This window comes from Notechis scutatus, chromosome 2 (assembly GCF_049901735.1).
Source record: "Notechis scutatus isolate UNSWTSFEM ecotype Mainland chromosome 2, rNotScu1.2, whole genome shotgun sequence".
Lineage (NCBI taxonomy): Eukaryota > Metazoa > Chordata > Lepidosauria > Squamata > Elapidae > Notechis > Notechis scutatus.
The window spans coordinates 67112624-67135682 of record NC_142010.1 but is presented as its reverse complement, the minus strand read 5'-3'; the positions used below and the strand labels follow the sequence as shown (position 1 = coordinate 67135682).

Here is a 23059-nt window from a genome sequence, read left to right as displayed (position 1 = left end):
TATCTTCCAAGTTTATTTATTCTGCTTGGGATCATACCAGTGGTCAATTCCTAAAACAAAGTGAAATAAAATGTGTAAATCTAAAAACTGCTCACCAAAGAATTAAGCATACTTAAGCCTATTGTCTTCAGGATTCTTAATTCCATTTAATTCTGTGTTGGATTGTGAGCAATGCTAGCTACGACAAAGGTATGCATAGCAGAATATTTTACAGGTCTCAAACTGCAATCACATGGTATTTTAATTGGAAAGTAGGCCTGAAATAAATGGTATTCACAGGATTTGGCTATAAATCTTAAATTTAGATATGACATTTTACAATGTAAAATGATACATATGCCTAACCTGCTATTCCAGAAAGTTCTTGAAAACATGTACTACTAACTTCTGAGAAGTAGCTTTCTTTCTGCTATAGTACAGTAACCGCTACTTAACACAAAATGCTTTTAACTTAATTTGTTTGATGCTGGGACGTATATAGATGTGAAATTATTTCACAGCTCTGCTGGTGCTGGCTGCTTTCTGTTAAACAGACTGGTAACCAGGGCATTTTCTAAGCAAGAGCTATTCTGATTTCATAAAGAGACTCCTTTTGTTTTTTAACCAGCATTGCCTTGTAACAACGACATTCGACTCTTGAAAAGTTCCCAATCGATAACATTAGGTTGCTTGGATTCAGACAAAATGAAACACTTAATTACATATTGCACAGCTAATTCTGGAATTTACCAACTTGGTGCATGTTGATGGGTATTAATTTACTTAACTTTAAAAGGTTTAAACAAAGTGAGTAAGGATAAGGGTATAAATGTTATCCAGTCATGACAACTGCATGACAACTGAATAGTCAAGAACTGACTATTCTCAAACAGCCTGGACTGATTAACAGAAGTGTGTGTGTGTGCGTATAGGCAATTTTTTTTCCCACATAAAAGAAGCTATGATGCAACCCACTAAGCCATCACATAATTTTATTTTAACATTTTGAATGATCCAGTCATTGCTTCAGAAAACATGCTTAGCTTGTTATGAAAAGCCAGCAAATGATGATTGTTTCAGTTAATGAGGGCTAAATGATGATTTAGTCTGATTTGTGAACTCAGGCTCTACTTCAGTTCTGGGTTCTTCGTCTGATTTTTGAACCAAGTTCTGCAATGTGCGCACACACACAGAGAGAACCAATGATATTCGTGATATATCTGTATTGATATCCACATGCAAACATACTCAGAGATTCAGAAGTATTTGCATAGTAATTAAATAAATAGATACAATATTGCAGAGTTTTCATGTTCCATGACTGGAAGGAGTACCTGAGGAGAAGGGATGGTCATGTAAGCCCTAGAAAAGCTCATTGAAGAAACGCCTTTTGTAGGCATTTTCACAATTGTGTTAAAGGGCTCTCCTCCAGCTCCTGCTTGCACACTTTGTGCTGCCTCTCATGCCGAATAATGACGCCAGAGAGCAGTGCCATCTTTATAGTTTGAAGGTTGATTTGTGGCTTCCTCTAGCTTCATTTTTTCCCTTCCACCAAATTTCATCAGCTGAGAGTGGGGAATAGCCACCAATTGCACTCCTGAATATAGGATGGGCTGAGGCTGGGGGTGGGATTAGGACATGGCAAGATTTTAGGGAGGACTAGAGTAGCTGCTCAGCCACCTATCAAATCTCTGTTTTGGAGGAGTACCTCAAAAGGAACCCAACTACAGGCCGTCCTTGACTTACAATCATTCATTTAGTGACTGTTCAAAGTTACAACAGGATTGAAAAAAAAGTGACTTAGGACCAATCCTTGCACTTAAGATCATTACAGCATCCCCACAGTCACATTACAGCCCAAGTATATATTTATTAGAATTTTCTGGATCATTTCATTGCCATTTATGACCTTCCCAAGCGGCTTCCAACCAACCATGTCAGTGGGGGAAACAGGATTCATTAAATGACCATGTGATTCAATTAACAACTGCAATGATTTGCTTAATAGTGGCAAAAAGGTGTGATGACCCAGGGCGGGATACAAAACAAACACAGTCACAGAAAATAGGTGAAGCCCCTTTTATTCCTTCACTTTGCTTCCAAGTTCCGAATATCCTTGACGGAAGACAAAAAACTCCCACACAAACAGTTACAAGGAGGAGGAAAAAAGCAACACAAACCAGGCAAGATAAGGTCCACACATAACAGAACACACACTGGGAAGGACGCCAAACTCAGAGAGGAACCATAAACTGGAGATATTTCAACGCTTTGTTTCCAGCATCCGTCCATACACAGGTCTGTCCTCTTATTCAGTTGTCACAGCTGCAGCCCATGAAGAGGATCAAGGCCCTCTCCTCCTGAGTAGACCACATATCTCCCCTATCCTCTCCTCCCTGCGTGCCCTAGAATGGAGAGGAGGTGGGCCTGGGTCCTTCTCTGACTGCTCAGCCGACCTCTGCCCTTCCCCAGCCTCCTCCACAACCTCCGGAGACACACTTCCGCTCCCTGCCGATTGTTCCTCCTCTCCCTCAGAGGCAGTCTCCACCAGGGGCATGACAATCAGGTGCAACTCATTTAACCTTGCTCAGCGAGGGAAATTCTGGTTCCAGTTGTGGTTGTGAGGTGAAGGCTACCCGTACCAGCTCTACTATATCATTCTCCTGCAACAGCACCAAACCCTTGTCCAAACAGAGAACCCATGAAACACACACCCATCTGAATCTTGACTTTCTGTATGTTGTGTTCGTGAGTAAAGAGTTGGATTTCCCCCTCCCGGATTCTGTAAGGAATACTTGAAGGAAACCTCACTGAAGTCCACAGAGGATGGGCATCAGCAATAGAAACATGCTCCATGCTGCAGGGCTGCACATGAGCAACATCACTTTTTGAACAGTGCCATTCACAATGACTGCTTGCTTGGAAGAGAGCAATTTGCATTCCATAGAAGATAGGCACCAGCAGTTCATCCCATCTTCAGAATGGCAGAATGGGCAGGCACAATCTCCTAGTCAGAATAGAACTGGAAGGTTAACCTTGGAGGTCTTCTAATCCAATCCTCTGCTCAAGTAGAAGACTCTGTTGCATTTCAGACAAGTGACTGTTCAGTCCAGAGGTGTCTGGCTGGATAATTCTGAGAGTTGAAGTCCACAAGTCTTAAAGTTGCCAAGTTTGGTTCAGTCTCTTCTTAAAAACTTCCAGTGATGAAGCACCCACAACTTTTGGAGACAAGTTGTTCCACTGGTTAATTGTTCTCACTTTGAGGAAGTTTCTTCTTAATTTCTTCTCTCCTTGATTAGTTTCATCCATTGTTTCCTTGCCCCACAAGCCCTGATGCAATCCTATGTTTGCTTATTCGGGAATAAACTGAGCTTAATGGGTTTCCTTATTGATTTCCAAAGAAACCCTCTGCTTCTATGGAAACCAGGTGTCTCATCTACCTGCCCCTACCTGGCTCAAAATGTTCACAGATGGCAGGCTGAGAGACGGAGGGAAGGAAGCCAAAGGGGGTGAACTTTCACTTGAACAATGCGGTGCCATTTGTATAGCAAGGCTTGTCTCAGGAAGAAAGGGAAAAAGACAGCATCTAAACTGGAACTGTTGAATTTGAATGAGCACAATCACCTTGGTGGGCTGGGAATAAAATAAAATTGTCATCATGAGATTTTTAGGTGTCACAATAACACAAAGTTTGGGAAGGCTTGAGATGAATCAAAGATGATGGTGATATTAATTTGTTCTTTTGAATCTTACCAGGGCTGCCTAACATACCCACACGCACAACACACATAATTGCACAATTGATTTGTTTTCCAAGTCTCCTGTTTAATGCCTGATATTGCCAGATCTGCAATTACTTCAAGATTCCAGTAACAGACAGAATGGATCAAACTTTAAGGAAGTGGTCAAACCAGTAATCCTAACAGGGCCAAACTCAAAATAGTTTGTACCACTCAACTGAGAAAGTGACATTAAAAATGCAGGACATACTGCTATGTTATCTTCTAACTAGGATTGTTTATTTGTCTCCCCTTCCTCAAAAAAACCTCAAGAACAGCGTATATTCTTTTCACCACAAGCACCTTGTGACATAGACTTAACAGGTGGCAGTTGAAGCATGACTTGAAAACATAAATATTCTCAGACTTATTTCAGCACTAACCACTATATTATCCCAGCTCTCTAAAGTTAGGATGCATTCTAAGCTGAAGGCAGGAGCAGAGAGATTACATGGAGGTGGAAGAAACCATATTTGGTTTAAACCAAAGAACATATTCTTGAAAGACAGCAATTTACTGTTACAAAAGACTCTTTGTTAGTTTTGCTGTGACAAATTAATAAAGCTACCCCAGCAGAAAATGTTATTAGATGAACTGATATTAAATAACTGAAACTGATTTGAAAGAATACAATTTAATCCCTTCACCTCCAGTCTGACAAGTTTTTCAGTCTAGACTTTTTGAGAAGGATGTGATGGCATGTTGCAAACATCTCTTTTTCGATCCGCATCCAACTTTGACAACAACGGGGTAGGAGTTTTATCTGTTCCCCCACTGGAAAGACTATGAAAAAGAGGATAATTAATGCATATGTACAGATGCATTAGGAATAGTCTCTCAGAAATCTATTTCTTCTCCCATGATCAACACAGGAGCCCATATGGCCCATTGGTTTCCGGAAAAGCCTCCTCTTGTAAAGCCCAATAAATTAGGCAATTGTATTTTGATAACCAAGCAAAGAAAAGTTACAAGCCCTGCAGGGGAGCACCAGTCAGTAACCTGTTCTGCAGGATGCTGGCGTGGGGTGGGAGGTAGAGGGGGAGGAAAGAAAGACCCACTCGTGGGAGAGTGGGAGGAAGAGAGAATGCCTTACAGTAAGCAGCCATGAACTTTCTCAGCACCCTGTGCCAAAGACTGAGCCTCTGTTAGCTGAATGCAAGGTCAGAAGGGCCCCAGCATTTGTTCCACCCCCATTGCGCTCACAAAGGAGTCCCAAGAATGGACAATGGAAATCGCAAATACTGGGGTCATAGAGCTTTGAGCAAAAGGAGGCCCCTCTGAGAGTCATATTGCTTGGGTGGGTGCATCGTCTTCTTGGCCAGCTGCCAGCCATGGGGAGGGGGACCACAAATGTAAGAAAGGAGGAGGGCTGCCTTTACAGGGAATGCCAAAGCAAAAATAGGTGGGCTAAGTCATCCGTCCTACCCACACTGCAGATAGAGCTTAAGCATGATGCCAGGCCCTGGCAGAGAACATCATGTCAATGCCTACAACTCTCTTTTCCTCTTTCAAAATTTTGGGTATTTGAGGCTTATGCATTACAGGTAGCCCTCGACTTACAACAGTTCATTTAGTAACCATTCAAAGTTACAACGGCAGTGAAAGAATTGACTTATGACCGTTTTTCAAAGTTACAACCTTTGCAGCATCCCCACAATCATGTGATCAAAATTCAGATGCTGGGCAACTGGTTCATATTTATGACCATTGCAATGTCCCAGGGCCATGTGATCACTTTGCTAAGCAAAATCAGTGGGGTAGCCAGATTCACTTAACAATCGGGTTAGTAACTTATCACATGCACTTAACAACTGTGGCAAGAAAGGTTGTAAAATGGAGCAAAACTCACTTAACAAATGTCTCACCTAACAACAGAAATTTTGGGCTCAATTGTGGTCATAAGTCGAGGACTTCCTATACTGTGATTTCCCAAAGAACAGAAGAATGCCAGAGCACGAATCTGCATGCATACATAAAGCCCCTGTCCCCTTCCAAGGCCATCTTATAGAATCAATTTAATCTAAGTCCTTTTCAGTTGTCAAGCCCTTAAGGTAAACCAGACCAGAAACCCAAAGTGATTAACACTAATACTATTTTTTTTATAATAGCAATAGCACTTAGACTTATATACCACTTCACAGTGCTGTACAGCCCTCTCTAAGTGGTTTACAGAGTCAGCATATTGCCCCCAACAATCTGGGTCCTCATTTTTATCCATCTTGGAAGGATGGAAGGCTGAGTCAACCTTGAGCCTGGTGAGACCCAAATTGCAGTCAGCTGGCAGTCAGCAGAAGTAGCCTGCAGTACTGCACTCTACTGCACCACTGAGGCTCCTCTGAGACTCATAGTATGGTTATAGCGACAGAATCTCACAAGTCAGAATATTCTTTCCCCTACCTTCCTTCTCTTTATCTTCCTGAGAACTAGGGAAGGTCAAGCCTGAGATGCTTTCTCAAATTACATTTCCTCTTTGGACTCAAATTGCTGATCATTGTCTTGGCTGAGGCTCTCCCTCCCTCCCTCTCCCTCCCTCCCTTCTTCAAGCTAACTCTTAGCGCCCATGACATCAGTATTCCTGGTGGAAGAGGACCAGAACACATTGCAACATCACCTGTGACTTGGCTGGAGGAACTTCAAAATAGCCGTTCAGCAGCTACCCAGGGTAGACCCAAGTCTTCCCTGGCAGGTAATTCACACCAGCAGACTTATTCTTTCCATTCCCAGCCAGCACAGGCTCTGTTCACCTGGATTGATGAGAGAATTGGGGATCCGCCTATCTGGAGGGATACACCTTTGAGAGCAGCATTGTCCCGAAAATTTCAAGGCTGGGTTTAATCTTTAGGATCGTTTCCATCTTTATAGTGTGGAGGTTGAGAAAGAAACGCTGCACTAGGAGTTCAATGAACTTTTAGCCTAAGTCAGTGTTTCTCAAAGTTGGAAACTTTTAAGATGGGTGGATCTCAGTTCCCAGCTGGGAATTCTGGGAGTTGACCCCCCCCCCCCAAACCGTAACCGTTTTGCCAAGTTTCAGAAACCTTGAACCAGATGCTCTGCTAGCATAATTTCACCTACTTCGAAACGCGGGGAGCCACGCGGGGGCTGCCAAAGAACAACGGACCGCGCTTATAGGCTGTTCTAACCGCAAACCAAAAGGCAGCCGGTGTGAGGAGAATCGCGGGGAGACTTGGGTTGGGTGGGGGGAAGCTTGATGTATCGGTACTTCGCCTCGAACGAAACCCAGGCGAAATAAAACCAGACTAGATAAAATAAACCAGGCTAGAAAACCAAAGTGATAGATGCTAATGCTACCTTCATAATATAGTCATAGTAACAGAATCTCATAAACACACACACACACACACACACACACACAAATCTTTATGACTTTGGTTTTTCCAGTCCGGTTTATCTACCAGACTAGAAAATCAAACTGATTAAAATGGTAAAATAAAGGGAGGGAGGGATGGAGGGGGAAAGTATTTTGTTTCTGGGTAACCGACAAGGGGGAAGCACTTTTCCCCTCTCTTCCTCAGCAGACACCACTTTCTTCAGCCCGTCAGAGAGAGAAAGAGAGATGGAGGGAGAGAGAGAGAGAGAGAGAGACGGTGTGTTCTCTAGGCAAGAAACGGTTTGAAGCCGGCCAGCGCTACGATGGATCCCAGTTCAAACCCCGGCGCGGTTCGGACGGGTCCTTTTAGGTTCAACTGAGTCTGAAAAGTGGCCTCGGAAGAGGACCCGGACTCCGTTTTGGGGCCAGGGCCCTGCGCTCCGCTCCTGCCCTACGCCTCTGCTGGCTCCCTCCAGGCGCTGAAGTGAGCTCCACCCAGCCAGGGACTCTTCGGCGCTTGACGTCTGCAGGAGCTACTTCGGACCCGCCGCTTAAGCCAGTTCCTCCCCTTTCGCTTTTGCCGGGTTGGAAAAGAGGCAGGCTGAGGCAAGCGAGGGGCGGGTGGGGTGGGGTGGGGAGCGCAGAAAGGAGGGAAGGTTGGCCAGCCCTTCGCGCTTCAGCTTCGCAGCCGGCCGGTCAGTCAGCCGGGCTGAGGAAAGGCAACACCACAAGGAGTTGGTGGGATCTTTCTTTCTCGGCTGACCTGCTCCCCTTCGGATTCGGAAGTGGCGCTGAGCGGCCGGCAGGGCTGCGGGATCAGGTGGGTTCCACTTCCTTGTCTCTTTGGGCCGTTTTGGAAATGGGATGTTGTTGCCAACCAGCGAACCGCGCTGATCTCTGAGCCGGGGGGGGGCGCAGCGCTGGCCGCCTTCAAACCGTTTCTTTCCTCAAGGTGGAGACAACCTCCCTCCCTCTCCCTCTCCCCTCCCCTCTCTCTATCGGAGGGGAGCCAGGAAGTGGGGTTTGCCGGGGAGCCAGGAAGAGAGGGGGAAAGTGCCCCTCACTTTGTGTTGGTTGCCCAGCGACAAAAAAATATCTCCTCTCCCCTAGCACTAACCGCGGGCTAAACCTGCCTAAAAAACCTCCAGCTATGTCTGAATTGCAACTCCCAGAATTCCCGAGGAGCCGCTATTCCGAGTAGGCACCGCTTTGCCCATCTAAATCTTGGTTCCTGCTATTGCACGTCTGAAGGCTGAAAGCAGGGGACACGGTGGCGCTATTTCCCCAGGGTAGTAGGGTTTAGAGTGGGCTAAAAGCGGTTACTCCCTTGCCTTTGGCAAACCTGAGGGAGAAACAAGGTGCTGGGAAAAGAAACCTGGACCGTGGACTATTCAAGGGAAAGGAATGTTAAAGTCACGTGGTTCTTCCCCATCTCTCCTCCCTTCCTTCCCCATCCTAGTGCTTGGGGAGTGGAGGTCCTGGATAAAGACCTATTAATTCGAGTTCTTAGATGGTCCTGGGGAAAGGGTATAAAACCTTGCATGTTGAGGGTGAAGTTGGAAGGCATATTCCCAGGATAACTTATTACTTGTAAATATTTGTGGCAAAAATCCTGGAGGATCCAAATGCTGGCATTGAATGGCCTGCCCGCTTTGAAATGAGGAGATATGTCAGAGACCCAGAGACCCAGATATGTCTGGAGACCCAGAAAAGGGGGACCAAATCTTAGAATTGAAGAGGAGCAGCCAGGTCTCCTCTTCCAGGTGATGCTTCATCAACTACTGGCTCCCATTTTTCTGAGGAAGAGATGGGGAGGGCAGGGATTTAATCTGCATTCGCTGTTTAGGAATCTTGGTGTTTTTTTTTTGGAAACCAGAAGAATATCCCCAGCATCAGCATTTCTCTCTGCAAAGCCACTGAAGCCAGCCTGAGTGAAGGAGGCCAGGCTTTTGTGGGACAGGGCATATTATTTTGGGATGGGGTGGGGGTTGGAGGAACATAGTATTTGCTTCCTTCCTTCCCTTCTGCATTTAATTTTGTATCTTATGCCATAGAGTAAGGATCTGAGATTTAAAATTGATATGGGCTGACATGCCTGAGTCAATACCAGCTTCTATAATAGCTCTCCTGTTTTGCAGGTGTCGTTTTCAGGTGTAACTGGTATCTAGAATTGTGGGAGGAAAGGTAGAATCATAGAACTGGAGGGATCTTAAAGGTCATCTAGTTCTAGTTCAACTCACTGTTTGATGCAAAACATTCAGGACAAAAGCATCTCCAACAGATGACTGGATAGTCATTACTTGAAGGTCTCCTGAGAAAGTACAAAAGAAGAAAAAAGAAACCCAATTGTTTCTGTTTTTATGATTAGACCATGCCCATCCGGCCTCTGGGTCACATATATCCAGGTCTTTTAACTTTTGCTCAAGGGACATATTTCCAATAAACCTGACAGCCTTCACTTCCTTCTCTAATTGTATCTTTGCATTTCTTTGCATTTTTCTAAAAATAGAGTACTGCAAAGTAAGCACAAGACTCCAGCTGAGATTTGTCTTCTCCATTGGAGACAGATGCAAGTACTCTTAAGAGAGTTGAAAGGCATTTGAAAGAATAAAGATAGGCCTTGGACAACAGTATTCAAACAGCCAGGTTTGGACTATCTAGAAACATGAAACATTATATATCTGTTTGTTTATTTTTTAATTTTCAAAAAATCAGGTTTGGGTTATTCAAACAACTGCTTTCCTCAAGAAAATTCTCACCATCAAATAAGATATATATTGAGGTCTTAGCTTCCTGGCATCTGAATATATTAATCCAGTTCATGCTAACTGGTGTGGTTATGATTTCTTTTTTCTTTTGCATTGCAGGTTAAGATTAGGAGATAGTTAATTCTGTTATTTGGCTTATTATCATAGTGAAGTTGAGTCTACATAAAGGTTACATCTTGCATTACTCATTCAGGGAACCACCCATTTGTTTCCAGTGTCCACCACTGGGCAGTGCATCCAGACAGTTTCAATTTTCTTGGCAATAGTACAGGTATGCAGGTTTTGGCATGTTTGGGTCTTCCCCGTGTAAGATTGAGAGTATCTTGATGAAGCCAAAAGCACCAGCCTGAAGATGGCAAGTGGGACCTCATCGAAATGTCACCAAGATACTCTCAATCCCACCTTTATTACTTTCTAAGTGGCAAGTATACCAAATACTCCTTCTATGCCTAAGGGAAACCTAGAATTCACAATCTCTGTTTTACGACGATAATTTATGTGTTTCGGGAAGCTTTTTCAACTGTGCAATCCAGCCTAACAGCCCTGAGATTCCAAGGTTGGCCCCATCCACCTACTATCCAAGGCTGAGCTTGCGCAACTTCCAAAATTGGTCAAGGTCAGCTAGATGCTGCCACCTGCTGAGGTCTCACATGGTGTATCTCCACTTAAGTCCTTATATGGGCCAGTTCATTGGAGCCACCACCTTTCCCCTGTAAAAGAGAGCTTTATGCTCTAATAGAACTTTATGCTTCTCCTTTTCCCATCTGTTCAATCTCCTTCTCCTCTGTAGTGAGGAAAGAGGCCCAGCATTCAGGAGTGCGTACGCCTTACGTCTGTTCAGCTTGTCACCCAGTCCATGTACAGTAATAAACAGGCTTCCAGCAGTTTTTCTGGCATTGCATCTTTCTCTGGCAGCACCGTGACTATGAATCTTTCTTTTAAAGGAACAGTGCATGTTCCTCTCAAACCAAGCTGGAGGACATTCTCAGTAGCAGCAATCCCGTCAAGGATTCTGTTATCAGCGGACTCTCGGCCAGTAAGAAAACAATGAATTTGTTGGGCTTTTATCCAGAGTGACACCAGAGTTATCTTTTTGCTGTTAAAGAAAAGAACTGCAGAATCTGCAGAAGAAACCTCAGAGTGCCATATGGTCTGAGGAGCGAAGTCCTTGGAGAAAAATTAGCCATTCGGTTCAGCAGTCAGATTATTTTTTAATTCAAATGGAGCCTTTCTAGATAAATGACCCTTCCCTTGAGTTTTCACTTTCTTCAAAAGTCAGTGCATTTTTCCCCCCTCTGTTGGGAAAGTGTGATCAAGTCCCAAAGAGTTATTTTAATTTAAAATTTTATACACTACCCTTAAAGCTGAGGGATTTTTCCTAGGGTTCTCAAATACACTGAAATCACTTCTATACAATATGTGAATTACGAATCCACTAAAGCTCACATTTTAGTTTGGAGGGTTCCAGGCAACTCATACATTAAATGTATTTTACATATAATGTAAATATACATATACACATATACTTGTTTTCTGAGGTTTTTGCGGGTATTTGTATGTGGATCTTTGATTATTCAGGTTTTCTCCCGTGTAAAATTGGAAGTATTTTGGCGACATTTCGACGAAATCTCATTCGTCATCTTCCGGCTTGTGTCTTCGGCTTTGTGCTTCTTGGAGTAATGTGAGCTTGCAGCTGTTTTTTCTTTTAACTGCCAGTGGGAGTTTTGCCAAGCCAAGCCCCCACCCAGTCAAGCTGCACTCCCAATGGCAGTTAAAAGAAAAAACAGATGCAAGCTCACATTACTCCAAGAAGCACAAAGCCGAAGACACAAGCCTGAAGATGACGAATGAGATTTCGTCGAAACGTCGCCAAAATACTTCCAATTTTACGCGGGAGAAAACCCGAATAACCAAAGATCCATATAAGATGAAGGACACCTCTGAGGCTCCACCTCTAAGGTTGCCACTTCCATCCTGGAAGAAATCCCAGAGATAATGATGGTGATAAAGATGGTGGTTTTGCCTGATTGATGTTACCACCTTGAATTTTAAAACATTGATCCAACCGATTATTTCAAATATTAAAAGGCTGCCTCTTTCAAAAACAGTCCTGTCTAGGCAGTGGTGGGATTCAATTTTTTTTACTACCAGTTCTGTGAGCGTGGCTTGGTGGGCATGGCAGGGAAAGGACACTGTAAAATCTCCAGTCAGGGGTGGTATTTGCTAATTCTCTGAACTACTCAAAATTTCCGCTGCGGGTTCTCTAGAACTGGTCAGAACCTGCTGAATACCACCTCTGTGTCTAGGAAGGTTTCAACCTTCAGGACTCAGAAATTGAACGGTTGCAAGAGCAATCAGAAACTCATCTTCTCCCCAAGCATCTCCCAGCCAAAACCGGATAAAAATGAAGAAAACCCAACCCTCTGAGAATATTGGAACCTGTTTGGACCATGGATTCAATTTTCCTAAATACCTACCGGAAACAATATGTTGCAGTCTTCCCCAAGCTGGCACTCTCCAGAGAAGTTGGGCCTGCAAGGCCAACTAGCATGATCAAAGGCTACACTCGAAATCTTGCGAGACCTTCTGAAGAATAGAGTCCTAAATGCATCTGAAGAGTGCCTGTCTAGGGAAGAATATCATCAATCATATGGCCATTGTCTCCCTTGAGAGTGGGGCTTTAATTCAGAACTCCGTTCTCAAGGGAGACAGTGGTCACACGGTAATGTTCTTGTTGTGACCTCTAGAGCGCAGTGATGGCCATTAGAAATATGAGCTAGCAGTAATTTTGAGCACTGATTATTATAGAAGTATACTGTCCGAGAAATAGATTGCCATCCTTACTAGAACTACAGCAGTTGAAAAATAAAATAAAAATTGTCTAAAGTTAAATAAACCCCTCATGAAGACGGCATCATCAAAACGTTTTCACCAAATTGTATCTGATTGTCAGAATTTCTATATTTATTCTTTGAGATTAAGAATTGCAAATAGTTTGAGAAAAGATTTTGCATGCCGCCATTCCCTTGAGCAATTCCTCACTAGCCCCAGTTTGCTCCCCGGTCCACCCCAGACAATTTGAACTGAATTGCAATTGTTTTTGCCGCTCCTAACATCAAAATGACATACTGAGATCACAAAGAGAGCTCTCAGAAGGTCATTGCTCCCTCTCCTCTGACTGCCAAAGCTTTTGGAGAAACAGATGATGCAAAAAAAAAAAAAAAAAAGGTGTGGGGGGGAATAAAACCATTACTCTACTGCTTGGCTTCAAAAATTCACACCCATGTTGTTATGATGAGAAGCTAGGAGATGGATGACAGTTTGCAAAGCAAGAAAAAGAAAGGGAAAAATGTCCAAGCCCTCAGCACTTTATTGCATTTTGAAAGTGAGCTTTATTGTCTTCTATAGGGAAAGTGTGCTTTGTCAAATATTTCTAAGCGTGTTTTCATGCCGCAATAATAGACTGGAGGAGGAAAAAGAAGTAGTAAATAATGTGGACAGGATCCAGGAATTTCCATTCAAAAAACAGGTCAAGTAGCTTTAATTGGCAGAATCCTACAGCTTTTTCTGCCTATCTAATAAACAAGACAGAGAGGAAGCGGTTGGAGTTTGGCCTGATTCTCCTTTTCTTCTGTGGGGCGACTGACTGCAAAGCAACAGGTTGCTTAGGGGTTTTTTTTGTATGTGGGGGGCTTGGGCTCAGGAAGGAGGGAGACAAGAATACCTCCCTACGGCAGAACAGAATGCCCACACGCTTGAGCAGTGCAAAATTGCTCAATTCCAATTTCAAATAAACTGATGTGGGGGTTAGGGGGGGGAAAACCTCCCAGTTTGATAGAGATGTTCACAAAGTTAAGAAGAAATACGGCAACTTGATCCACACATTTATGAAAGTAGATTGTATAGGCCAGGAAGTGCAATATGGTACTTGAGAAATGTTCCTGTTTTAAAATGGGTACCACTACTGTCATGGAAAGATACCAACCACCCCATCCTCCCAATGGAGTCTGAATGTCTAGGGCTGTGCAAAGCAATGAAAAGAGACTTTGCAAATGTACAAGCCCAAAGGAAGCCACTTTTTGCAAAGCACATCAAGTGGCTGCATTCATCGCAAGGCTTTTAAAGATGCTTTAGGACAGGGGTCTCCAACCTTGGCAACTTTAAGATTTGTGGACTTCAAGTTCCTCAGCCAGGGGCTTTGCTTTAGGATATCTGCCTGGGTATGCACATACAGAGATATACCATCTGGCATGATTACCAGCAAAGCAGTTCTGGGTTCACATAGTCCCATCTGTGAAGGCAGCCAGGGACAGTTTTCAAATTAGCTCCTGAGCCTTGCAAAGGAAGGGGCAACTTTAATATTTGGAAAGGAGGAGCCAAAGATAATTTTGTTCTAAGAAAAAAATCATCTCCCCCCCCCCAAACTACAATCAGTAGTTCGTCATACTTGTTCTTCATATTTTTTCTCAGCGGCAAGTACATCAAGTTTTAATATAGTAGTAAATATCTTTTTCTCCTCCTATGAAATCAAGAGGACAATTCTTCTGAAGGCAACATTTTGTATCAAAGAACTAAGAAAAAGGTGAATTTTGCAACCCTTACAAATCCAGAAAAAGTTAATGTATTTCTCTGAATTTTGTGGGAAGCAGCAAGGTAGAACAATGAAACCCTTCTCCTTGACTGCTAATGGAGGCCTCTTCAGAACTTAGTTTGTTCCGTGTAAGTGTGTGCTAAATTAGAATTTAACCACTGAATTCTGAGATTTCACCTCCTGCTACTGGCCCATCTTCTTCAAGCCTTTCTGAACAGCCATTCAGTTCTTAGTGCCTAAGCAAGGATGGCCGTGAAGTTCCTGTTTCACATTTCATAACAATTTAGAAACTGTTGTTTGCCTATTACACTGGAAAGCTGGTCACTCACTTTGGCACCCAGTAACAATTCATATATTTGTATTGTACCGCCTGATTTGCTTCTCAAATTAGTGCATCCAGTTGTCAAAGGAAAAGTGACTGCAATTAAATCTACTTAAGTAGTGATTTCAAGCTCTTTAATACATTGGAGGGGACTGTAGCTAGTAGAGGAAGCTGCCTGCTCCCTTTCCATCTGTAGGGCTTTTTGGAGCTACCCTTAGATTGAAAAGGCAAAGCACTATTATCCTGACTCTGGCAAAGGATAATCCTGATACAATAGTCACAGCAGTCTTACGAAAGAAAGAAAGAAAGAAAGAAAGAAAGAAAGAAAGAAAGAAAGAAAGAAAGAAAGAAAGAAAGAAAGAAAGAAAGAAAGAAAGAAAGAAAGAAAGAAAGAAAGAGGAAAGGAAGGGAAGGAAAGGAAAGGAAGGGAAGGGAAGGGAAGGGAAAGGAAGGGAAGGGAAGGGAAGGAAGGGTAGGGAAGGGAAAGGAAAGGAAAGGAAAGGAAAGGAAAGGAAAGGAAAGGAAAGGAAAGGAAAAGGAAAGGAAAGGAAAGGAAGGGAAGGGAAGGGAAGGGAAGGAAAGGGAGGGAAGGGAAGGGTAGGGAAAGGAAGGGAAGGGAAGGGAAGGGAAAGGAAGGGAAAGGAAAGGAAGGGAAGGAGGGAAGGGAAAGGAAGGGAAGGAAGGGAAGGGAGGGAAGGAAAGGAAGGGAAGGAAGGAAAGGAAGGGAAAGGAAAGGAAAGGAAGGGAAAGGAAGGGAAGGGAAAGGAAGGGAAAGGAAGGGAAGGGAAAGGAAAGGAAAGGAGGGGAAAGGAAAGTAAAGGAGGGGAGGGGAAGGGAAGGGAGGGAAGGGAAGGGAAGGGAAAGGAAAGGAAAGGAAAGGAAAGGAAGGAAGGGAAGGAAGGGAGGGAAGGAAGGGAAAGGAAGGGAGGAAGGGAAGGGAAGGGAAAGGAAAGGAAAGGAAAGGAAAGGAAGGGAAGGGAGGGAAGGGAAGGGAAAGGGAGGGAAGGGAAAGGAAAGGAAAGGAAAGCAAAGGAGGGGAGGGGAAGGGAAGGGAGGGAAGGGAAAGGAAGGGAAAGGAAAGGAGGGGAGGAAGGGAAGGAAGGGAAGGGAGGGAAGGGAAAGGAAGGAAAGGAAAGGAAAGGAAAGGAAGGGAAAGGAAGGGAAGGGAAAGGAAGGGAAGGAAAGGAAGGGGAAAGGAAGGGAAGGAAGGGAAGGAAAGGAAAGGAAAGGAGGGGAGGGGAAGGGAAGGGAGGGAAGGGAAAGGAAGGGAAGGGAAGGAAAGGAAGGAAAGGAAAGGAAAGGAAGGGAAAGGAAGGAAGGGAAAGGAAGGGAAGGGAAAGGCAGGGGAAAGGAAGGGAAGGAAGGGAAGGGAAAGGAAAGGAAAGGAGGGGAAGGGAAGGGAAGGGAAGGGAAGGAAGGAAAGGGAGGGAAGGGAAAGGAAGGGAAAGGAAAGGAGGGGAGGGGAAGGGAAGGAAGGGAAGGGAGGGAAGGGAAAGGAAGGGAAGGAAGGAAAGGAAGGGAAAGGAAAGGAAAGGAAAGGAAGGGAAAGGAAGGGAAGGGAAAGGAAGGGAAGGGAAAGGAAGGGGAAAGGAAGGGAAGGGAAGGGAAGGAAAGGAAAGGAAAGGAAAGGAGGGGAAGGAAAGGAAGGGAAGGGAAGGAAGGAAAGGGAGGGAAGGGAAGGAAAGGAAAGGAAAGGAAAGGAAAGGAAGGAAGGGAGGGAAGGAAAGGAAAGGAAGGGAGGGAAGGGAAAGGAAAGGAAAGGAGGAGGGGAAGGAAGGAGAAGGAAAGGAAAGGAAAGGAAGGGAAGGGAAGGGAAGGGAGGGGGAAAGGAAGGGAAGGGAAGGAAAGGAAAGGAAGGGAAGGAAGGGAAAGGACGGAAAGGAAAGGAAAGGAAAGGAAGGGAAGGGAAAGGAAAGGAAGGGAAAGGAAAGGAAAGGAAAGGAAAGGAAAGGAAAGGAAAGGAAAGGAAAGAAGGAAAGGAAAGGAAAGAGCAGAGTTCTTCCTCCCAGGATCAGTTTCTTCCTAATGTAATAGCAGAATATATTTTTACTTAAAGCTTGTTTTCTTGCCACTGTTTTTATGTAGCCCAAAGTGCGAAGGCATAGGTTTATAGACTTTTAGACAATGGTTCTGGCTCGGGTAATTTCTCTGGGATCTGAAGTCACTGAAAAGTTACAGTACTGCTAAGGCACAGCTGGACTCACATGGCACAGTATGCTCTGCTTTGAGATTTTATTTGCTGTGTGGTTCAGAAGGTCTGGAAAAATCCATTTATGAAATTGGCTTATACATTTATCTGTGAAATTCTCACCACTCTGCTACCTATCTCTGAATACAGTGTCCCTTCCAGGCACTGCCATAGTGTATTTATTTCTGGATGAGTAGCAGGAGAGCAGGTCAAAGAGGAAATGGCATTTGTGTTAGAAGACAAAAAAGAGTGAAACAATTAGTGGGCTAGTTCAGTGTGATCAGTTTACATGCTGCAATAAGTCATATTTTTTTCTTTTTCTATTCAATCATATCGGATTGTCGGAGACTGCCTGGACAAGTCCTGCAGCTGTCAAGCTTTTTCAGAAGTGATTTGCCTCTTCTCTAGGGTTGAGAGAAAATGACTAGCCCAGAGTCACCCAGCTGGCTTTGTGCCCAAGGCAGAACTTGAACTCTAGCCTGATGCCTTAAAACCAATCTGTCTCTTGATCACGGATTAAGATTTGCTGAATAAATCACATTTTGAAGGGTTCATATTGTGCTAGGGCATCAGACATTCCTTATGACCCTCCTGGTTAGATTGATGCTCTAAAGCAAACGGAAAGAAACCCCAAAGCACAACTGAATGCAAGAGCCAATCTATGTCTTGAAAAAAATGGGAACAGCTCAGACCCAAACTGGGATAATGAGCAGGGATACAATTATTTCCTCAGTAGAAAGTTAGCAAAATCAGACAGTGTGATGGTGGGTTGGCTCTGTAGGATGGGTGCTGATGCAACCACTAACCGCCCACTAATGGGATGCAGTGTCACTGAAATACAATAGTTAATCTAATGTGAAAGAAGCTTTCATGAATCCTATTTACATCTCACTGACTAGATCAATACTTTCTAAGCCCATTATGCAGTTTGTTTGATTCTGGTATCTTGGATTATTATGTGAACCCAGTCATGATATGTGAACTTATCAATTTTCAATCAACTGATCAATATCAGTTTATTGGACAAAAGTTATTAAATAAGCATGGCTTATCTTCTGTTCCTTGAGCCAAGGATATCATGATAAGAAATGTCCTTTTCCACTCCTTCAGTAAGCTTTATGTTTAGCAAAAGAGATAGAACGTTGTAAGAGTTTTTATTTGGAAAGGTGTAACTAATCTCTTCCTGTGCTGCATTCTGGGTTGCTGGTATCCTTTGCATCTTCATAAAATAGTGATCCCTTGCTAGACGAAAAGCAAATCCATCCAGTCTTTTTAAAACATGGTAGTTAAAAAAAATACTTATGATCTTCTGCTCACAATGACTATAAAGAACACTGTAGACTATCTTTTATACCATTGGCATGAACCTAAAACAATGAATTATCATCTTCAAGAATCTCACCCATCTTTCTAATCAAACGCTCCTGCCTTTTGCAGCCCAAAGTGTAAGTGTTCTAAATCTATGAGAGAATGCACTTGCTCTGCACACTCATATGAATATGATTAATCTAGAGGCAACAAAGCAAGATAGCAGAAAGGCAGCTACTAATGGAATTGGCATTGCATTTGCAATTGGGGCAAGGCAGACATAATTAGACTTCATACCTGGAAGCCTTACAATGCTCTGTAATCCTGCATGGTCACATAGCTCACTCTTGCTCAACAAAGGGAGTGTTTCACCACCACCACCATTTTAATAAGTTGTAATAAAGCCTTTATTTGGAGGAGGACTCTCGTCTCCAGTGATCACATCATACGGCCCATATGGGCTGCCACTCAAATGTGTTGACCTTGATGAGGATAGCAAAGAATTTGTGAGCCTGGAAAAGGCAGTGTGCAGAAAGGAGTTATCAGATTCTGTCTAAACATTTACTCATCCTTATATGTGGATGTAGGTGTGTGTGCACACTTTTGAGTGAGTGTTGACTCCTGGCGATTATCTGGAGAAGCCCCTGTTTTCTTGGCAGGATTTTTGGAAATGGTTTTGCCATTGCATTCTTCCTATAGCTAAGAGAAAATGATTGGCATGAGGTCAGCCAGTTGGCTTTCTAAATCCAGAACTAGACCTCCCCTCTCCCAGTTTCAAGCTTGGTGCCTAGCTCTCCTATTGCATATATGGTCACAGGATTCCTGTACTTCTTACATTGCCAAAATGAAAAGGAGAAAGAGAATCAACAATTTTAAAGGAAAAAAAAAACATATGCGGGGTACTATATGTAAGAAAGGGGAAATAAAAGCAGCTTTATAAGAATGGAGCATGGTTTGGGTACATGGAATGTTGACTACAGATAAGAATGTAAATGAACATCCAAGGAAGGTGAATAGGGTGGAACAAAATGAAATTCTGACAGATACCTTCTACATTGCAATATTTATTTACAGGTGTTCACTGTAAGATCAAAGAACACTTTGCATGTTATCCAAAAAGATATCTGCAAAAATCTACAGGGCCTGCAATCAATTTGCAGGTGCACACATCCTTTTTAACAGATACAAATTTTTCTAAAGTTAATCAAGCCATAAAAGTGAGGGGAGTGTTAGTCTCTCTTTATTTCTTTGTTCTCCATGGCTTAACAAGCTCCCAGAAAAGGCAACTGTGTGTTCACCTGATCTCTTGGCAAGGTTCATTAGTTGACATTTCAGCCATTGAAGAGATACAAGAAAATCCTCCTGCATTACAGCTGGGCTTACCCGGCATCTCTATAATTTCGAGAGGAAGCTGGCATTGCTTAATGGCCAGAGAGGCAAGGAAATAATTGCCACAGACGAATGGGCTCAAAGGTGGCCTTCTCAGCATGAAAAGAAGGGGCTGGGTGAAGATTCCTCCAGGAACAATGCAAAATAGGGTTGAAGTAAATAAAGATGTAGGAAGAAAGGAGCTGAATTCACTGTCTTTGCTGGGAGCTTGGATGGCAGCATTTCCTTTGGCACACGGAAGGGAATTCTGTAGTTGTGCTTTTGGCATCTATACCAAGGAGGGCATTTACTGATTATATGACAGAGGGTAGGCATTTTGCAACCCCAGATACTGGGATTACCTAAGAAAAGAATCAAGCCAGAACTTGGCTGTAGATTGCATCCAGACAGGGATGGGATTCTACCAGTTCGCACCTATTCTCTAGAACCGGTTGTTAACATTCTAAGCAGTTTGGAGAACTGGTTGTTAGAAGAAATTACTGGCCTAATCCTGTAAGGAAGGCAGGAAGGAAACATTCTGGTGTTGCTTACAGAAACTGCCTCTCTGTTAACCCTTATTACATTCTTGGCAGAACTAGACTTCCTGTCTCAGGAATTTATCTGGAGTTTTTTCCCCCTCCTTTGCTGGTACTTTGCTTGTGTGGAATACCCATTTAAAAGTTACAATGGCACTGAAAAAAGTAACTTATGACCATTTTTCACACTTACGACTGTTGCAGCATCCCCAAAGTCAGGCGAGGCCAGGTGCGGAGATGCATGCCTCGATGTGAGTGATACTGAGTTGGCCACGCCCAGCCAACAATATGACCACCAAGCCATGCCCACCAACTAAGCCACGCCCACTGAACCGGTTGTTACATTTTTTGAATCCCACCCCTGCATCCAGATGAGTTATGCAGGCAAGCCAAAGTAGCAACTATACCAGTGATGGCAAACCTTTTGGGCCCCAAGTGCCCAAAGCATGTACACACATGCATATCCAAAATGCAAGGCGCCCCCCCACATGCATGCAGGAGCATGCATGTGCACGCCTCCGCCCGCATGGGTACCCACCCCCACATGCATGCCCTCCCTCCCGCATGCCTGTGCATGCCCCCACACATGTGTGGCCTCCCCCCCATGCCCAGCCTGCGTGCATGCACTCTGCCCCCACACATACACAGCAGAGACCTGAAGGCCAGTGGGAGGTGTACGCGCATGCACAGTGCAACTGAGCTGGGGCGACGGTGCACATGCCCATAGAGAGGGCTCTGCGTGCCACCTGTGGCCTGCTGCCATAGGTTTGCCACTACGGAACTATACTAATGTGCTATAACCAACTTTTCAATCAACACATGGGTTGCTTTCAGAATACGAGGGAGATTGGTGATTAAGAAATATGCAATAAGAATATGATTCATTTAGAGGCTACAAAGAAAGGTAGCTTAAAGGCAGCTATTAATGGAATTGGCTTTGCATTTGAGGCAAGGCAGGCATCATTAGACTACATACATGGAAGCCCTACAACTAACACTTTCTGTTACCGTATCAATCTATCTTTTGTTCCTCATTGACCTCACATTGAGCACCTGGTAATTTCTTCCAGAGCTCAGGCAAAAAGGGTCAGTTTCATTTTTTCATCCAATTTACATGCATATTCATACAGTATACGCAAGGCTTAAAAGTGGAAGTGCAGCTTCTTTGCCTGTCTGGACCTCTCATGAGCCTTAACACAATATACTTTTGAACCTCCTCCAAAGGTTGGAGGTATCAGCTGTATGGTACCGCCAACTCTCATGTGGTGGTTCCGTACCTTCCTAAAATGCGGCAATCGTTTGTGTTTCCTGAGAAGGAGAGACTGGACCCTTAAATACTCTATTATGGAATGAGTTTGGTTCTTTCATCTGTCCGATTTAATATCTATATTAAGCCCCAAGAGACATTATTTACGGGTCAAAGAGAGGCATCATCAACATGCAGTTGATTCTCCCACCCCCAAGTTTTGTATCTCCACCCTGGTCCTCCTTGGATATATGGCAGAAGTTCTGATCCAGTGTCTTGAGAATGTCAGGTTGGACAGGGAGAAACAGGGACAGGGTTGGACTAGATGACTTACAAGGTCCCTTCCAACTCTGTTAATCTAACAATCAGATCTTTAAATGGACTTTATACTGAGCCTTAGCAAAATTGGATGTTCATAAGCTTCAGGTCCTGCTGCTTATCTATGGGTGTCAAGTGCCCTAGCAAGTTCCATATTCTGCCTAATGTAGGAAAAAATGGTCTTGAAAATCACGCTAAATCAAATTCTAAGAACAGAGATAATTTTAAACAAAACATAAACTCTCTTGTCGTTTAGTATAAAATGTGAACCACAAGATAGGCTTTCTAAATGTTTCATACGTTAATCACATAGTGAAACATACTACACATTCCATAATCACACAGTGATTAACTTGTATCTGAAGATATGGCACTTGATCCCAAAACTGATGTTTAGCTGGCAACAGGGCTTTTTCTCAATTATGTAGCTCAGTGGATCTTAAACTTAATAAAGATTTATCCAGGAACAATGCAAAATAGGGTTGAAATAAATAAAAATGTAGGAACTCCCATAAATAAATCTAATCATTTCACTGCAGTGAAGATCAGGCAGGAAACAAATATCTTGTTTTTTATATATAAATAAGTTTTAAATAATTCTGTATATTGGAGAGGTCTCAGCTTGGGTGGCAAGATCTCTGCAGGGTACAGTTAAAACAAAAGGCAAGATGTCTATGACAGTGTGATTGAAGCTCTACCTTTCTTTAAATGTGTGATGGAGTTTTTGAGTCCTTCATCATGGCTGCCATCTTTTATCTTTTTGTGCGTGTGTTTTTTTTAAATAGCTCTGCTTTGTGGAAGGCCCACCACAGGCCTGCCCAGGAAAAGTGTGGAGCAAAGCATTTTTATTTTATTTATTTATTTGATTTGTCAATCACTTACAAGATAATAAGTATAAGTATAAAATGAGTAAGAACACAGGAAATAGGTACGAATAAATGGGGACAATAGGACAGGGACGGTAGGCACGATGGTGCACTTATGCACGCCCCTTACAGACCTCTTAGGAATGGGGTGAGGTAATTGTGGATAGTTTGAGGTTAAAGGAGTGGGGGTTTGAGGATGTAACAACAGTCAGGTAGTGCATTCCAGGCATTGACCTCTCTGTTGCTGAAGTCGTACTTTCTGCAATCGAGTTTGAAGCGGTTTACATTGAGTTTGTATCTGTCGCGTGTTCTTGTATTGTTGCGATTGAAGTTGAAGTAGTCATTGACTGGTAGGACATTGTAGTAGATAATTTTGTGTGTTCAAGTCCAACCGTAGGTGGCGTAGTTCAAGGTTGTCCAAGCCCAAAATCTCAAGCCTGATGGTGTAGGGCAGTGATCCCC

General features: G+C 43.4%; 1 protein-coding gene across 2 annotated transcripts in view; it reads left to right on the top strand.

Moving 5' to 3' along the window:
- The first annotated feature begins 6351 nt into the window (after positions 1-6351).
- SEMA3B (semaphorin 3B) overlaps positions 6352-23059 on the top strand; it is a 52736-nt gene continuing 36028 nt past the window's right edge. Inside the window, exon 1 of one of the 2 annotated variants that reach the window (XM_087954983.1) lies at positions 6352-6444. The gene's annotated coding sequence lies outside the window, so the exon portion shown is untranslated. Of the gene's footprint in view, positions 6445-7489; positions 7907-23059 lie in introns of those variants that run through there. The other variant, XM_087954984.1, reaches the window with a different exon arrangement.